The 15,574-nt window shown below is 40.7% G+C and overlaps 1 long non-coding RNA gene across 1 annotated transcript; it reads right to left on the bottom strand.

Moving 5' to 3' along the window:
* Positions 1 to 3,081: 3,081 nt before the first annotated feature.
* Positions 3,082 to 15,336, bottom strand: LOC143266648 (uncharacterized). The gene is made up of 2 exons (XR_013041592.1): positions 15,185 to 15,336; positions 3,082 to 4,032 (listed from the first exon to the last, which is right to left on the bottom strand). It is a non-coding gene; the product is annotated as an uncharacterized LOC143266648 (long non-coding RNA).
* Between the last annotated feature and the right edge of the window lie 238 nt (positions 15,337 to 15,574).

Below are 15,574 nucleotides of genomic sequence, written 5' to 3' on the forward strand. Positions count from 1 at the left end.
TACGGGAGACTCGAATCGGCGGCGGAACGGCTCGGTAGCTCAGTTCACCGAACAAAACGGTAGAGTGGCGAGATTCTTTAGGGGTAAAGAAGTCAGACGGGATAATTCGGGCGAAACTTCAATTCAGCGGTATTGGTTAAAAACCACGTGGTTTATATAAATCTAATTAATCTGAGGGACGTACAGCGTGACCGAGTGTACCAATAATCAATAGATACCTATTTTACTCGGCGGAAGGCCGAGTTACGAGATTTTGCGAGATTTTACCCCGACAACGATAGATTGCCAATTCCTAGGTGTGACACGGTCTGTGATTCGGTATCGATTCTCGGACCGGTACGCATCGCAACTAAACTAAGCAGATCGCAATGCAATGACCTAAACAGAACACGACGCAACTAAATTAAGCAAAACGCTCCGCAGTCCCTCTCGGTCTATCGTATGATCATAGCGGGGTAGCGGTAGGATAGTGGCGCGTTCCCTCGACGTACGTCGTTCCCTCGCTGGTGGTGACGTTATTCCACGGCGGTATATGTATACAAAATAATAAAGCGGCAGATTTCGTTCTTACAGTATTACGCGCACTTCGTTCTCTCTCTAGACGGTTTTTGCCAATGATCTACGACCTATCCGGTCTCTCAAGGAGGGTCCTTGTGACGCGTATAAAGTATCACGTCACAATCCCCCCCCGAAGACCACCTAAGTACCACCTAAGAATTTTTGCGCCCCTCTGCAAGACAACTCGGTAACCCCACGCGGGAGAAAACGAAAGTGCGGTAGCGGTATTATCAAAAAAAGACAGATACAAGATACCAGAATTATTATATGAACAGAACCGGTACGATACATTAACACATTACTTACGGGTCATTCCACGCCAAATCGATCACTTTTGGAAGTCACCATCTCCGATTTTGCTCTAATCGAAATATGCTGTAGTCCGTGTGAAATTACGGAGGGTTTAAGTCATCATTTTTCAGGTTTCGAATTTGTTAATGAAGGACAAGCCGTCAAAGTTTGCAATTTTTGCCCATTTTGGCGAAAATGGGGTCCACTTGGGAATTTTTTTCTCAGAAACTACTGAACCGATTTAGCTAAACTTTTTTTTTGTTTTATTCTTGAAGGTTTGGGCTATTTCAAAATATTTTTTTTAACTTTGTCAATTTGTTATAAAATGTTGCAAAATTTAAACAAATTCTTTTATTGCGTTTTTCTCAATGAGAGGCGTAAAGGGTTAAAATTAAAAAAAAATATGTTCATATTCTTTGAAGCCTCCCCTTTAAAATGAGCCCTTCAGAACGATGGAGCCTCGAAAATTGACGTTTCTACAAGCTGGAAAAGGACGCGGGGTACCCCGGTTTCAGGTAGGTGAGTCGTGTGCTCTGATATTATGATCGGTTGTTTTACATCACTGGCCTCAGCACTATACAAGGAGTCTTTGTACGCGATTAAATGACTCTGTTGGTACCTAGCAAAGTATATTAGTACTTACTTTTGACGAATCACACATTTTTTAATCATAGCTTCATTCATAGATATTAGTTCGTATATTTATTGTTTATATTTTAAAAAAGGCATCATTACTTGATAGAATCCGCGAAAAAGTGGTGATTTCTATCTATCGCAATAGGATAACAGTGGGTTGTGATCAAAAGTATGGAAAGTATTGTGTGTGGTTGGAAAAAATTTAATGACAGTTAGTTCATACACTAAGTACGGAGCCATCATTATCGTACGAGCAAGTCCTACTTTATTTTCTTTATTTGATAATGACGCAAAGCTGAGAAAACTTTTAGACCCTGTTATTAATAATGCTGTTGCCAAAGGAGCTTATAAGTAATCGGTATATTTAATATATTCATTTCGTCTTACATAATTAAATGCTATGTTTGAAAAAGATGATTCTGCCCATTCAAATAAATCTTTAGGAGTGAGAAATGAATTTTTTCTAACAATCTTTGTAAGCTAACGTACATTGCAAGTTTTTTAGTGCTCCCCTCAATAGGATAGTATGACCCCTCTATCGTGAGTAGTTGTACAAGAATGCCATTTTGCAAAAACACCGAAATCACTTAAATGAATAGTTGAATTAATAAAATTCTTTTTGCTTTCATATTGCGTAGCTATCTCGAGAGATATGTGTTCTACAGCCTAATGACTTTTACTCTTTTATTATTTTCAAACCGATAACAAAACAAATAGTTCACGCTTATATCACTTTAGGATTAAATCTAACATAACTATAAGTGTATTATTGGCCAAGAGTGAGTACTAATATACATTACTAGGTATGAACAGCGTCATTTAGTCATATACGAAGTCTTATCGTATTGTTTTCAGACCGGTGGATATAAAAACCGATCATAATAGCAGAGCACACGACTCACCTACCTGAAACCGGGGTATCCCGCGTCCTTTTCCAGCTTGTAGAGACGTCAATTTTCGAGGCTCCATCGTTCTGAAGGGCTCATTTTAAAGGGGAGGCTTCAAAGAATATGAACATATTTTTTTTAAATTTTAACCCTTTACGCCTCTCATTGAGAAAAACGCAATAAAAGAATTTGTTTAAATTTTGCAACATTTTATAACAAATTGACAAAGTTAAAAAAAATATTTTGAAATAGCCCAAACCTTCAAGAATAAAACAAAAAAAAAGTTTAGCTAAATCGGTTCAGTAGTTTCTGAGAAAAAAATTCCCAAGTGGACCCCATTTTCGCCAAAATGGGCAAAAATTGCAAACTTTGACGGCTTGTCCTTCATTAACAAATTCGAAACCTGAAAAATGATGACTTAAACCCTCCGTAATTTCACACGGACTACAGCATATTTCGATTAGAGCAAAATCGGAGATGGTGACTTCCAAAAGTGATCGATTTGGCGTGGAATGACCCTTACCGTGTTTATCCGCTTTACGTTCCTCGCGCTTTCTCTGCTCTTCTACCTCACTTTCGCGGTTGACCTGAGTATCATCTATTCGGATGCTACTCGGGAGCACGGATCGCCTGTCTCTAATCGATAAAAAATGGGGGGTGGGGTTTCAGCAGTACCGCGGTACCGAATAATTTCTGTTCTAGCCGGATGTACATCAAACAAAAGAATTAAATTTATTATTATTAGTTTTTTGCGGCGTTACAACAAAAAAATAAACACTTTCAGTGGCGGTATGTAGGACGCCACGAGATAAATACGATGGCCGCGAGATAACGATACATTGAGCATGCCGCGAGACAGCAGGGCGGCACACATGCCGCGTAACGGGACAGCGGCAACGAGAGCGGACTTCTGTAGCCTGCTGACTTACTACTTCGGTTCCTTACCGGGGCCCGGCGCTTCCTTTGGCAACACGCGGCGGGATGAGACAGTTAATACTTCGTCGCGCCACTCTGGGGCACACTTGGAGCAGCTACGCAGCAAAACTCCTTTTTCCGCCCGCATCGATAACAATAAGCTTCCTACTGAAGTTTTGGGCAATTGGAGTATCGGTGCCCGAACACTCCGCAATTCCAGCATTCGACGGATGGTGCTCTACTGCTGCTCGCTGTTGACGCTGTGGCGATCGTGCGGGTGATTGACTCCCTCAGAGGACACCCGGGGTGTAAGCACTCGCTCCTCCTCGCCCGTCTGAGTGGCCCGATCCATTGTGGGGGGCTCCGGTGAGGTTTGAGTCCCCCTCGTTTTGGGCGGTCCCCAAATCTGGGTTTGTGTCGATCTGCTCACCATCTTCGGCCGCGGTCGCAGTAATTCCCCTGCCTCAGTCTGGGTGCCCGTCGTGGCGGTGTGGGGTGGCTGCATTGGGACTTTTGCGTCCTGACGCGGCGGGAATTCGCAGCTGTCGTGAGCCGCCTGCCACAAGGCTGCCCAGAGGCCGGGGTGGTCTCGTATAATTTGATTGATGGTACTTCGGTATGGCCGGAGGTGTTCCCACGGATCCCTAGCTGCTTCCCTGCTCATTTTCGGAATTCGCTTTTCGTTATCTCTTTCTTTCCTCCGCTTGTTCTTCTTTCTGCTGAATTTCTTTCTGTTTCGATACTGCTGAAACATTATTAGGTTACATATTAAATTTTTTTAAATCCCCTACATGTGTTTTGACTGGTTGGCGATCCGTCGCTCCCCGGATTTCATAGACTATCGGTGAAATTTTTCGGACTATTCGATACGGACCTAGGAATTTTGGGATTAATTTGGCGGCGATATTCTTTTCTGCCAACGATAAAGTATTATTACGGCGTAACACCAGGTCACCTACACGGTACTGTTCATCCCTACGTCTCAAATTATAGTGAGATGCCTGCTTAACTACCGCTTCATCGAGATTTCTTATTACCCAGTTCTGAACAAATTTTAACTGTTGTAATCGTATTTCCCACGTATTGCTAATTGACGGTACTACTTCTCGATCCTTCGAGATTAATTCGCGATAACAATTAATCGGATTGGATTCTCGGAGAGAATTTCGTGGAGGTATTGTGTGCGGTATTATATGCGAATCGGAAGTCGGTTAGGTGTAGATCCCATTCACGGTGATCTTTTTCTATATACGATACAATCAGAGTCTTTAATATCCGATTTACTTATTCCACGGGATTTGATTGTGGATGATATGGTGGGGTGGTCGATTGGAGGATGCCAAACTGCTTCGCGAGGGCGGTAATTTCCCGATTTTTGAAGTCGGTCCCGTTATCGGTAACTAATACGCGTGGTGCAGCTCATCGGCACAAAATTAAATCTTATAATGCTTCTTTAACTTTTTTCCCGGCTCCCTTTCGTAAGGGACAACGTTCAACCCATTTCGTGAATAAATCTTGGACCACCAGTATGTACATAAAGCCGGATAGACTTCGCGGAAACGGTCCCATAATATCCGCGGCAATAATATCCCACGGTTTCTCCGCGATATGGTATCCCATTAAACCCGCCGGCGCCAGCTGTTCGACCTTAGCGCGCTGACAAACGGTACAGCATTGCACATACTCCGCGATATCGTTATACATGCCGGGCCAATAATACCGTATGGCTACGCGATCGTAGGTTTTCTCTACTCCGAAATGTCCGGCCTGAGGCTGGTCGTGGGCCTCCCGATAAATTGTGGCTCGTTGTACTTTTGGCATAACTAATTTCCGTTCATCTAGATCTTCGGTAATATCAGAAATGTCGGTATGAGGTCTCTTTATGTACAAGTGGTTGTCCAAAATTTTCCAATCCGGGAAGCGGGACGGGAATTTTTTCACGTCGATAAATTTTCTCGAATACCAATCCGGTGCGGTAAGGGTTTCGGCACCACCAACCGACTCCTCATAGATTCGAGATAAAGCGTCGGGGACGCGATGTAACGCGCCCTGTCGGTATACTATTTGGAAGTCATACCTGTATACCAGAAGCGACAAGGCCCAGCGAGCTAACAAACCATTCGGATTTTTGAATGACCTTAGGCATTGAAGGCCATTATGGTCGACGATGACTTGAAACGGTAACCTTCGAGATAATGGCGGAATTTTTCAATCGACCATACTATGGCTGGTCATTCTAGTTCGGTGGTAGTGTATTTTCTCTCGGCATCCGAAAGTGAGCGGCTCGTGTATGTTATTACGTGTTTCTTTTCGTCTATCTCTTGCGTAAGGATGGCGCCGACCCCTACGGTACTTGCATCCGTTGCCAACGAGAACGGTTTTGTAAAATCGGAACAAGACAGTTATTGGAGCGGTGGTTAAATACGAGCGAACGGAATCGAATGCCCTTTGCTGTGACTTTCCCCATTTTCAAGCTACATCTTTGCGTAATAACCGTGTTAGGAACTCCGTTACCGTTGCGAACTGCGGAATAAATCGACTATACCACGAGTCCAGAAATCATCGTAATTGTTTAAGATTTTTCGGAACGGGATACTCCACTACCGGCGCTACTTTGTCGGGATCTATCCGGAGACCGTCTTTACCGTCGATAAAACCTAAGTAACGTACTTCGGATCAGCAGAATTCGCATGTTTCGGGATTTATCGTTAAACCGGCGGTGATAATTCTTCTGAGGACCTTTCTTAGCCAGTGCAGGTGTTCCTCAAACGTTTCATTTACGATAATAATGTCATCTAGATGGGCAAACGCATGATGTTTCATTTCCGGACCGATTAATTTGTCTAGCAATCGTTGAAAGGTGGCGGGGACTCCTGTTAGACCATATGGCATACGAACAAAATGGAAAAGTCTTTTTCCCGGTACGGTGAAAGCAGTGATCTCCCGACTACCTTTTTCTAACGGAATCTGAAAGTACGCATGGCTCAAATCCAGGGTGGATAGATAACGCGCGGCCCGTAATTTGTCCAAAATTCCCGTCATATTCGGTAAGGGGTACGCGTCCTTCTTTGAAACCTCATTCACTTTCCGAAAATCTAAACAAAACCGATACTTCCCCGTCGACTTTTTTACCATCACGATAGGGCTAGACTAGGAGTCGGCAACCTTTAGAGTCGGAAGAGTCAAAAATTACAATTTACAAAATTTCAAAGTTTTTAAAGAGCCACAAAATTTTGTTCTTGCCAACAATAAATAGTACTCGCATAAATAAAGTTTTTTGATAAAAAAGACTAATCTATTTATTCATAAGAAAAAATATCTATTTATTCATATATAAGTAGTGTGTTAGGTGAGCGTTGAGAACCTGCCCTAATAAACAAAGAAAACTCGCGAATAGCGCGCGAAGTTAGGTAAAGGTGGTAGGATGAACTGGCGAGTAGGCCATGAGCCGTGAGAGAATAAAGACGCATTAATCGTTACACGTGTATCTAATTATTTATTATACGGTACAAACCTAACATAGTGTTTTTCACAACAAATTAGATAATATATATATGGCATTATTAGATAATTACTTATTATTTAAGTAAAAAATTAAAACAATTAAACATTTACTTACAACACTAACAGTTGACGACAGCGATGACGCGTGTCACGGGGGAGGGATGCGGTGAAAAGCGAGTACAAGTGGTTGAGAGATAGAATCGGTACCTAATCCTCGTTAATCGATTCAGAACGATTTTTAAATGTTTTTTTTTTTTTGATAAAATAAATAATATTTGCGTATGGAACTAAAGAGCCGCAGCTTCACATCCAAAGAGCCGCATGTGGCTCGCGAGCCGCAGGTATCCGACCCCTGGGCTAGACCATTCACGATGCGAGGGTTCGATAATTCCATCTTCTAGCATTTTATTTACTTCTGCGTAGGTTGCTCGTTGTACGACGGGCGAGACGAGATAGTTACGCTGTTTAATCGGCCCGTTAGTCCCTTCATCAATGTGATGTTCCGTTAACGTGGTGCACGAAGGTCGAAGAGGTGGTGGGGGTAGTTCAGTCTTTAAAAACTCGTCCAGTTTTTTCCGTTGTTCGGGAGTAACTTCGCAAATCCCTAAACATGACGGATCCAGAACGGAATGTTGCCCGTTGTCTTTTATATCGAAAGAGAATTCGATCTTGGGATCGGAATAAAAATACCACACTGCGCGCGAAAACTTAACTACGATACCAAATAAATTTAGGAAATCCATTCCGACGATACACGAGACGGCAAGATCGGGTAGGAGGTATATTTTGAGAGGGTGAGTTTGGTCCTCAAGCGTAATTTGCGCGATGATACTCGTGTTTGTCTCCTCTACTTGACCCGTGGCGGTCATTATTCGGCATGTTCGAGACATTCGTCTCGGAAAGTCAACGATCGGTATCGCAGTTCTCCTCAAAAATGTTTGGCACGACCCTGAATCTACCAATGCTCGAACGGAATTTCGATGAATTTGTAGCTCGATAAAATATAAAGAATTCGCACTGGTATGCGTGAAAGCATTATCGAAGTAGGCTGGGGAGTCCGAAACGGAAGCTGGTTGATATTCTCGGAGGTAGTCGCGTGGGCTTCTAGCGGCGACTCCGTCGTGGATTTCCCGCACACCTATCACACGTTTGCACCGTCTCATTCTTTTTCCCACATCGATAACAATAGCGACGTTGCGGACTCGGACAGTTGGCAGCTCGTGCCCTGTTTTATCGCAGCTCCAACAACTTCTAGTTTCTCCCTTCGCGGTACTATCGGACTGAAATTAACGGTATCGCTCCCGGTATTTATTTTACTCGCGGGGCCTCGCGACGGTCCCAAGATCTCCCTTACGGTACTCAGCGGTTTACGAGTCAGACGCCTTAACCGCTGTGCCACTGACGTCGTTGGAAGACCTTCAAATATTTAAGTATATAAAGAACGTACCATAAAACTAATTAATTAAGTTAATTTCATTCAAAGCAGAAGTTTGTTTTTCGCGCGAAAAAATCGGTTTTTGATTTTTTTAACTACGGCGCACCCCACCGAAAAATCTGAAAAACTTAGAGAATAATAGTTGTACTAATACCTAACTACCACATTAATATAAAAGTAGTGCTCCGACATCTTCACTAAAAAATCGCATTTTTTCGGATTTTTTTTCGGTTTTTGATTTTTCACGACTACAGTTTGCGATTAAAAAATCCGAAAAAATTCTATAATATGCGCTATCTAAACCTCAATATTTTAGAATTTTTTCAAAATTTTTGTACGAAATGAAATAGGCAAAAAGCACCAAAAACCGGAATTTCGTTTTTTCCCTTTTCCTACCCCCACGGATGAGATAGAGGGTTAAAACTTGGTATGAGATGTTTTCTTTAGATATGCTACCGACTGACGAATTGGGTTTCTTATTCGACTCAAGGGCACATTTGACTACCTTATCCGGCTATACCCTTTTTTAAATAAAACGTTGTACCATTTTGATCAAATTTCACATACATAAACTATGGGTCCAAAGAAAAAATACGGATAAATTCGAATTTTTAATTTCGTTTGTAGAAAAAATATTACCGTCGTTGAAGTTATGCGTACATTTCATACTTTCCGTTCGGTGCACGGCTGATTTCTATACATAGTACTCTGGTAATTGTATTATATTACATTTTTTATACCAATTTATTTAGAAAGAGAACTTAGGGATCCACAGGTGGCTCTACTAAAATATGGGGTCCGAGTCAGATATCCTCTATTTATTCTACGTTATGGGCGCGTACTAGTGACGGCATTCGACGCACGGAAGGTCTTAAACACGTAAATTGTATTTATGTGAAATTTAATATCTTCATAATAATGTAGAATACCTGCAACTAAAGGAATTGCACAAACAGGGAAATCAAAATACCCACAAAAACGTTGTAGAGTTTGCAAAACTCGTGGAAAACGTTGTGACACTTCGTATACATATATATAATACAAATTATGTGAAGTTCCTTTATGCGAAAATTCCTGTTTTTATACTTATCACACTAAACAGAAATATTAATTTTTGTTTTTACTCGACTTTTCTAAAATACTTGTAATATAATACTAAATAAATTCAGCACAATAATAACAAGTGGTCTATTGTCTATAAAACAAATGTACAAATTATAAAAATCCTTTCATTTTAAACAGCACATAATTGTAACATTGATATTTTAAAACAAATTTTATTATTCTTATCCTTGCTTTAACGATACAAGTTTGCGGCAACCAGCTGCAGAATTTCATCATTTTCGCCGGTACTTAGTATTACAAACGGGAAAAATTTGCCGGTCGCGAATGTGTTAATATCGGTAATATCCCTTTGGTCGACAAACCCCGACTCGATAATTGCTCCATCAATTCTTCTAAAGTCAACGATCGTATCCAATCCTTCCCGGCGGGTGTTCGAAGCATCTCGGTTGATAACAAAAGTAACGGTCCGCGGTACTCCCAACGATATCACACGGAAATTAAAAAGAAGAATCTGTATATCTTTATTTTTTTTTCTATTAACGTGCGGAATCGGTACGAAACTGTTAACCGTCGCAGCTGTAAGGATACGCGGTAAACAAACTTGGCCAGGTTACGACGCGCTCGCTCATGGCCTTGACGTTCCGTCGAGAATCTCTTTGTCCGTTAACGAAAACAAACCGGAATATCCAACTTGAAGGTTGTACACAACGACTATCTAAGGTTCGAAATTTTAACCGTCTGAGGAAGACGGTACGGTACGAGCACGCGTGTTTATAACACTTCAACGGTTTACGACGTTATTGTCCCCGACACTTTTTCTACCCGCTATTTATGTCCGTCTTTCCAAACTTGGTCCAGAACCGACGACGTTAACTCTAGGGTATATAAAAAACGTGTTTAGAAATTTTTGGAAGAACTCCTTTGTATCGGAAATCGGCGGAATGCGAGGCTAACGGTACTCCTTTCGACAATAATCGGAAAAATATTTTAGCGAAATGTGCGATACTTTCTCGCGATCTCTTACCACAATTGTACTCACAAGGGACATCACCAAGGTGTTACACGTGGATTTTAATGAAATTTACATATGTGGTAGCTTTGCAAAAATCATTTGACACGTATTTTTTTATATCTGCGGACATGCATGTTGAGGGGGTGAAAATAGCCCTAAAAATTCGGGGTTGAAAACACATTTTCTTTAATATCTCGGAAACTAGAGGGTGTAGGGAGGTGAATTTTTTTTCTAAATTGTGTAGTTTTTAGTCAGAAATTGAGTTAGTGTCAAAAATTTCGGGAGAAATTATTTATTTCAATAATATATTAAAAAAATGCACTTTTTTTCAATTCTTCACCCTAAATGCAGTTCGATTTTTTTGCAGCTTCGTATACTAAAAATATAGATCAAAATAGGGGACACGTGTTTTTGGATTTTTTTGTTTATTGCAATTTAGCAATAATTATTACATATACAATTTTCTCCTGCCTTTTATGGAGAAATGAATTGAGATTTGTTTTCGAAGAGGGTGAGCCCTTTTTATACAATAATTTGTCACGTTTTTAACAATTGGACAATATCAGATGTTTATTGTTCCATCGGTAGCCACGGAAGGTCCAGCGGGCAGGTATAAATCCGTCACGCTACCAATCGCCGCTATACAGAACATACATGTATGTAGGTTTCTATTGGCAATGAAACTTTTAGCTGACCATATAAGTTTATTTATTTGACTTTTAATAATTTGAACGGAAATGTTCCTCGTTTAAATGATTCGGTATCTCTGAAAAGGACTGGAGATTTGAGCAGTGCGCTGCTGTTCTTTCTTGGTTTTGTTACGCCCTAATAAGGAATTTGTCACCAACAGCCCTCTTTACTCTTAGTCATCGCTGACTCCGAAGAGATCACAGAGCCTTCTCCTTCAAACTGATTCACCATGGACCCTAGGACCCGATTAGGCCCCTCCACCAAAAACAATATGTATAAAAAACCCCGTACAGAATAAAGCAAGATCATTGTGTTTCGAAAAGTTACGGCTATATCAAACCTCTGCCCGTTAATCCTCTTTCCACGGAATTAGGAACCGCGTAAGTGGAGCAATCTTCGATTTTTTTAAAGTTTTGTGTCCCGGTCCCCGTGACAGTTTTTTATACGTTGCTAAAGTGGAAGTGGGAAATTTTAGAAATTTTTATTGGTCGGCGTAATCCGAAAATAGTAAGTAAGTAAATAAATTATTCCGAAATATACTGTTGCAGGAAAGGGGGTGTATATAAGTATATGGTAATTGTATTACTGTTTCTCTTTTTGAACATTTGTAAAATTTATAAACATTTTAATGAAAATATTTAACTCTAATAAGCAGGAAGCACACATAAATCGAAACAAAGTTAAACTGGCACAAAGCATAACAGATGCAATTAGTAAACTTAATAAATGAACTTATACGTTTGGCTAAAAATTTCATTGCCGATAAAAACCTATGTTCTGTATAGCGACGATTGGTACCGCGACGGATTTATACCTGCCCATTGGACCTTCCGTGGCTACCGATGGAACAATAAACATCTGATATTGTCCAATTGTTAAAAACGTGACAAATTATTGTATAAAAAGGGCTCACCCTCTTCGAAAACAAATCTCAATTCATTTCTCCATAAAAGGCAGGAGAAAATTGTATATGTAATAATTATTGCTAAATTGCAATAAACAAAAAAATCCAAAAACACGTATCCCCTATTTTGATCCATATTTTTAGTATACAAAGCTGCAAAGAAATCGAACTGCATTTAGGGTAAAAAATTGAAAAAAAAGTGCATTTTTTTAATATATTATTTAAATAAATAATTTATCTCCGAAATTTTTGACACTAACGCAATTTCTGACTAAAAACTACACAATTTAGAAAAAAATTCACTTTCCTACACCCTCTAGTTTCCGAGATATTAAAGAAAATGCGTTTTCAACCCCGAACTTTGAGGGCTATTTTCACCTCCTCAATATGCATGTCCGCAGATATAAAAAAATATGTGTCAAATGATTTTTGCAAAGCTACCACATATGTATAATAAATTTCATTAAAATCCGCGTGTAACACCTTGGTGATGTCCCTTATCAGTAATTATTCTGGCGTCCTTTACAACGAATTTTCCCTTTCACGCCCCCCGTTGGGCGCCAATTTGCTACGCGTGGTATTTCGCGCGACGGCTACCTCGGCACTGCCCGCGACCCCGCCTCGCCCGCGAATACTCTAACGGCTCTTTTCGAGCCCGCTCACGACTTCTACCGTCGCGGTGCCTCCGCGGATTCGCGGGCGAGTAGCACTTCGGCGCCCGATTCGAACCCGTTCAATATCGCTTCTAATTTTCTTTGTCTTTGGACGCCAGACGCTTCTCAGCGTCACGATACCGAAGTTTAACGCGGAATGAGATTCCCGTAGCCAGATGGTAAAACCGTCTATGTCGATCTCGGGAAAGTGTGGGAGACTCGAATCGGCGGCGGAACGGCTCGATAGCTCAATTCACCGAACGAAATGGTAGACTGGCGGGATTCTTCAGTAAAGGAGTCCAACGCGAAGGCAGGCGAGAGAGATGAATCCGGAATAATTCGGACGGAACCTCAGTTCAGCGGTATTGGTTAAAAACCACGTGATTTATTTAAATCTAATTAATCTAACAAGAAAACATATCGAACCGCGACACACCGATTTTAATGAAACTTATATGAAAGATAGTTCTCAAGAAAATATTTAACATATATTTTTTTTTTATCGGCCATCGTTCACATTGAAGGGGTGAAAATAGCCCTCAAAGTTAGTGGTTGGAATTATATTTTTGGGAATATCTCCGGAATTAAAGAAGATAATTGGATTCTTTTTTTTGTAAATTGTTCGTCTTTAAATAGGAAACTTTTGTGTGTAAAAAAATTGCAATAAACTTTATTTGTTTAAATAATATTTTGAAAATTTATAATTTTTGTTTAAATTATTGCACTAAATGTTGATCTATTTTATTTGTAACTTCATGTACGTAAACTTTGGACAAAAATAGAGGATGTGTTTTTGGAATTTGTTGTTTGTTGCAATGTTTATTAGATATATAATTTAAAATCACCTCCTGTGAAGAGGGGCAATCAGCATTTTTATTAAAAATATCATTATTTTTACAATGTTTTACAATATTTCAGACATTTTATACCTCTTCATATGCCGTTAATTGATTTCTAAATAATTATTGTAAGCGTCGCAGGTATGAGCGCGACGCAGTTATGATCAACGCCGCGCCGCGCTGTAAGGTTTTTATGGCCAATACTGCTTTTATACTTTTACAGGCGTAAAGTCTTCAATCTAAATAAAATATTTAGAACTTTTGGAAACATTGGGATTTTTTAAGAAACTAAGAAAATAGAATTAAATTAAATTATTTTTTAACAATATTGGCCATAAAAGCCTGTGTTCTTCACAACGGTGATCATAACCGCGTCACGCTCATACCTGCGACGCTTACAATAATCATTCAGAAATCAATTAACGGCATATATAGAGGTATAAAATCTCTAAAATAATGTATAAGATTGTAAAAATAATGATATTTTTAATAAAAATGCTGATTACCCCTCTTCACACGAGGTGACTTTAAATTATATATCTAATAAACATTGCAACAAACAACAAATTCCAAAAACACGTATCCTCTATTTTTGTCTATAGTTTACGTACACGAAGTTGTAAAAAAATAGATCAAAATTTAGTGCAAAAATTTAAACAAAAATGATAAATTTTTTAAATATTATTTAAACAAATAAAGTTTATTGACATTTTTTACGCACAAAAATTCCCTATTTAAAGACGAACAATTTACAAAAAGAAGAAGCCAATTATCTTCTTTAATTCCGGAGATATTCCCAAAAATATAATTCCAACCCCCAACTTTGAGGGCTATTTTCACCCCTTCAATGTGAACGATGGCCGATAAAAAAAAAATACGTGTTAAATATTTTCTTGAGAACTATCTTTCATATAAGTTTCATTAAAATCGGTGTGTCGCGATTCGATATGTTTCCTTGGAAGGGACGTACAGCGTGACTAACAATGAGTGCACCGATAATAATCAGTAGATACGTATTCTACTCGGTGGAAGACCGAGTTACGAGATTTTATTCCGACAGCGGTAAATTGCTAATTCCTAGGTGTGACACGGTATATGATTCGGTATCGATTCTCGGACCGGTACGCGTCGCAACTAAACTAAGCAGAACGCAATGCAATTACCTAAACAAAACGCGACGCGACGAGACGCAGCGAGACGCGACGAAACGCGTAGAAACGCACGGCGGCGAACCAATACGCAATTATATTAGACGCAATGAAATCAAACGCACTTAACTACACGCAACGCGGCTTATTACTACAGGCGAATCGATCCTGTGTATCGGTGGCCGTCTATAGGGAGAAAGCGAGAACTAGCGCGACAAACTACGAATTTCCCTGTACCATGGAACATGCACTTTACGATCTGCTCCCGTAACAATGAGATCACGAAATCGAGACGTGAGAGGGCACAATATTGGCAACGGCTTTCCCGAGACTAGAAAAATAAATTGTGGCTTACGCGGTACCAATCCCCAGGTCAGGTTCACTAACCTGTCGAGTGCGGCTTTTAGAAACATCGGGAAGCGATCTTTCTAATTCACGATACGTCGGGACCCTCGACCGTCCCAAACGGGGACCCCCGGAATTACCCGTCTCACTTATCCTAATTAATCCTTAACGATTCTATGCCGACACTCCGGTCACCTTTTGCGGAATCTACTCGTGGTTGGCACGCTAGGTGGTCGACAACCCACGGTACGGTATTTTCGGTTTCGTGCTCTTTACAATTAAATGTATGCGAGGGGACTTACCGGGCTGTCCGGAACACAGAGCGCTTCTTAAATCACGCAAGAGCGAGATCGGTACCAATACTTTTTTTTTATTACAACTACACTCGGCAGGCGCCTAATACAGAATAATGAACCGCGAGCCCTTATGCCGGTACTCGGACACCTCGTGATCATCCCCCACCCTAGGGCGGAGTCTCCGTCTTCCTGCGAAGTCGTCTTCGGCAGGACCTCCTCCTACTCCGCAGCCTCTCTTCCTCTATCGTAGGGCCGCAGCGGGGAAGCGGCAGGGTAGCGGCACTTTCCTTCGGCGAACGTCGTTCTCTCGCTGGTCTCCCTCCGCTTACTCCGCAGCCTCTCTTGGTCTATCGTAAGGTCCAAGCGGGGTAGCGGCAGGGTAGTGGCGCGTTCCCT

The sequence above is a fragment of the Megachile rotundata genome, chromosome 2, assembly GCF_050947335.1.
Source record: "Megachile rotundata isolate GNS110a chromosome 2, iyMegRotu1, whole genome shotgun sequence".
NCBI lineage: Eukaryota > Metazoa > Arthropoda > Insecta > Hymenoptera > Megachilidae > Megachile > Megachile rotundata.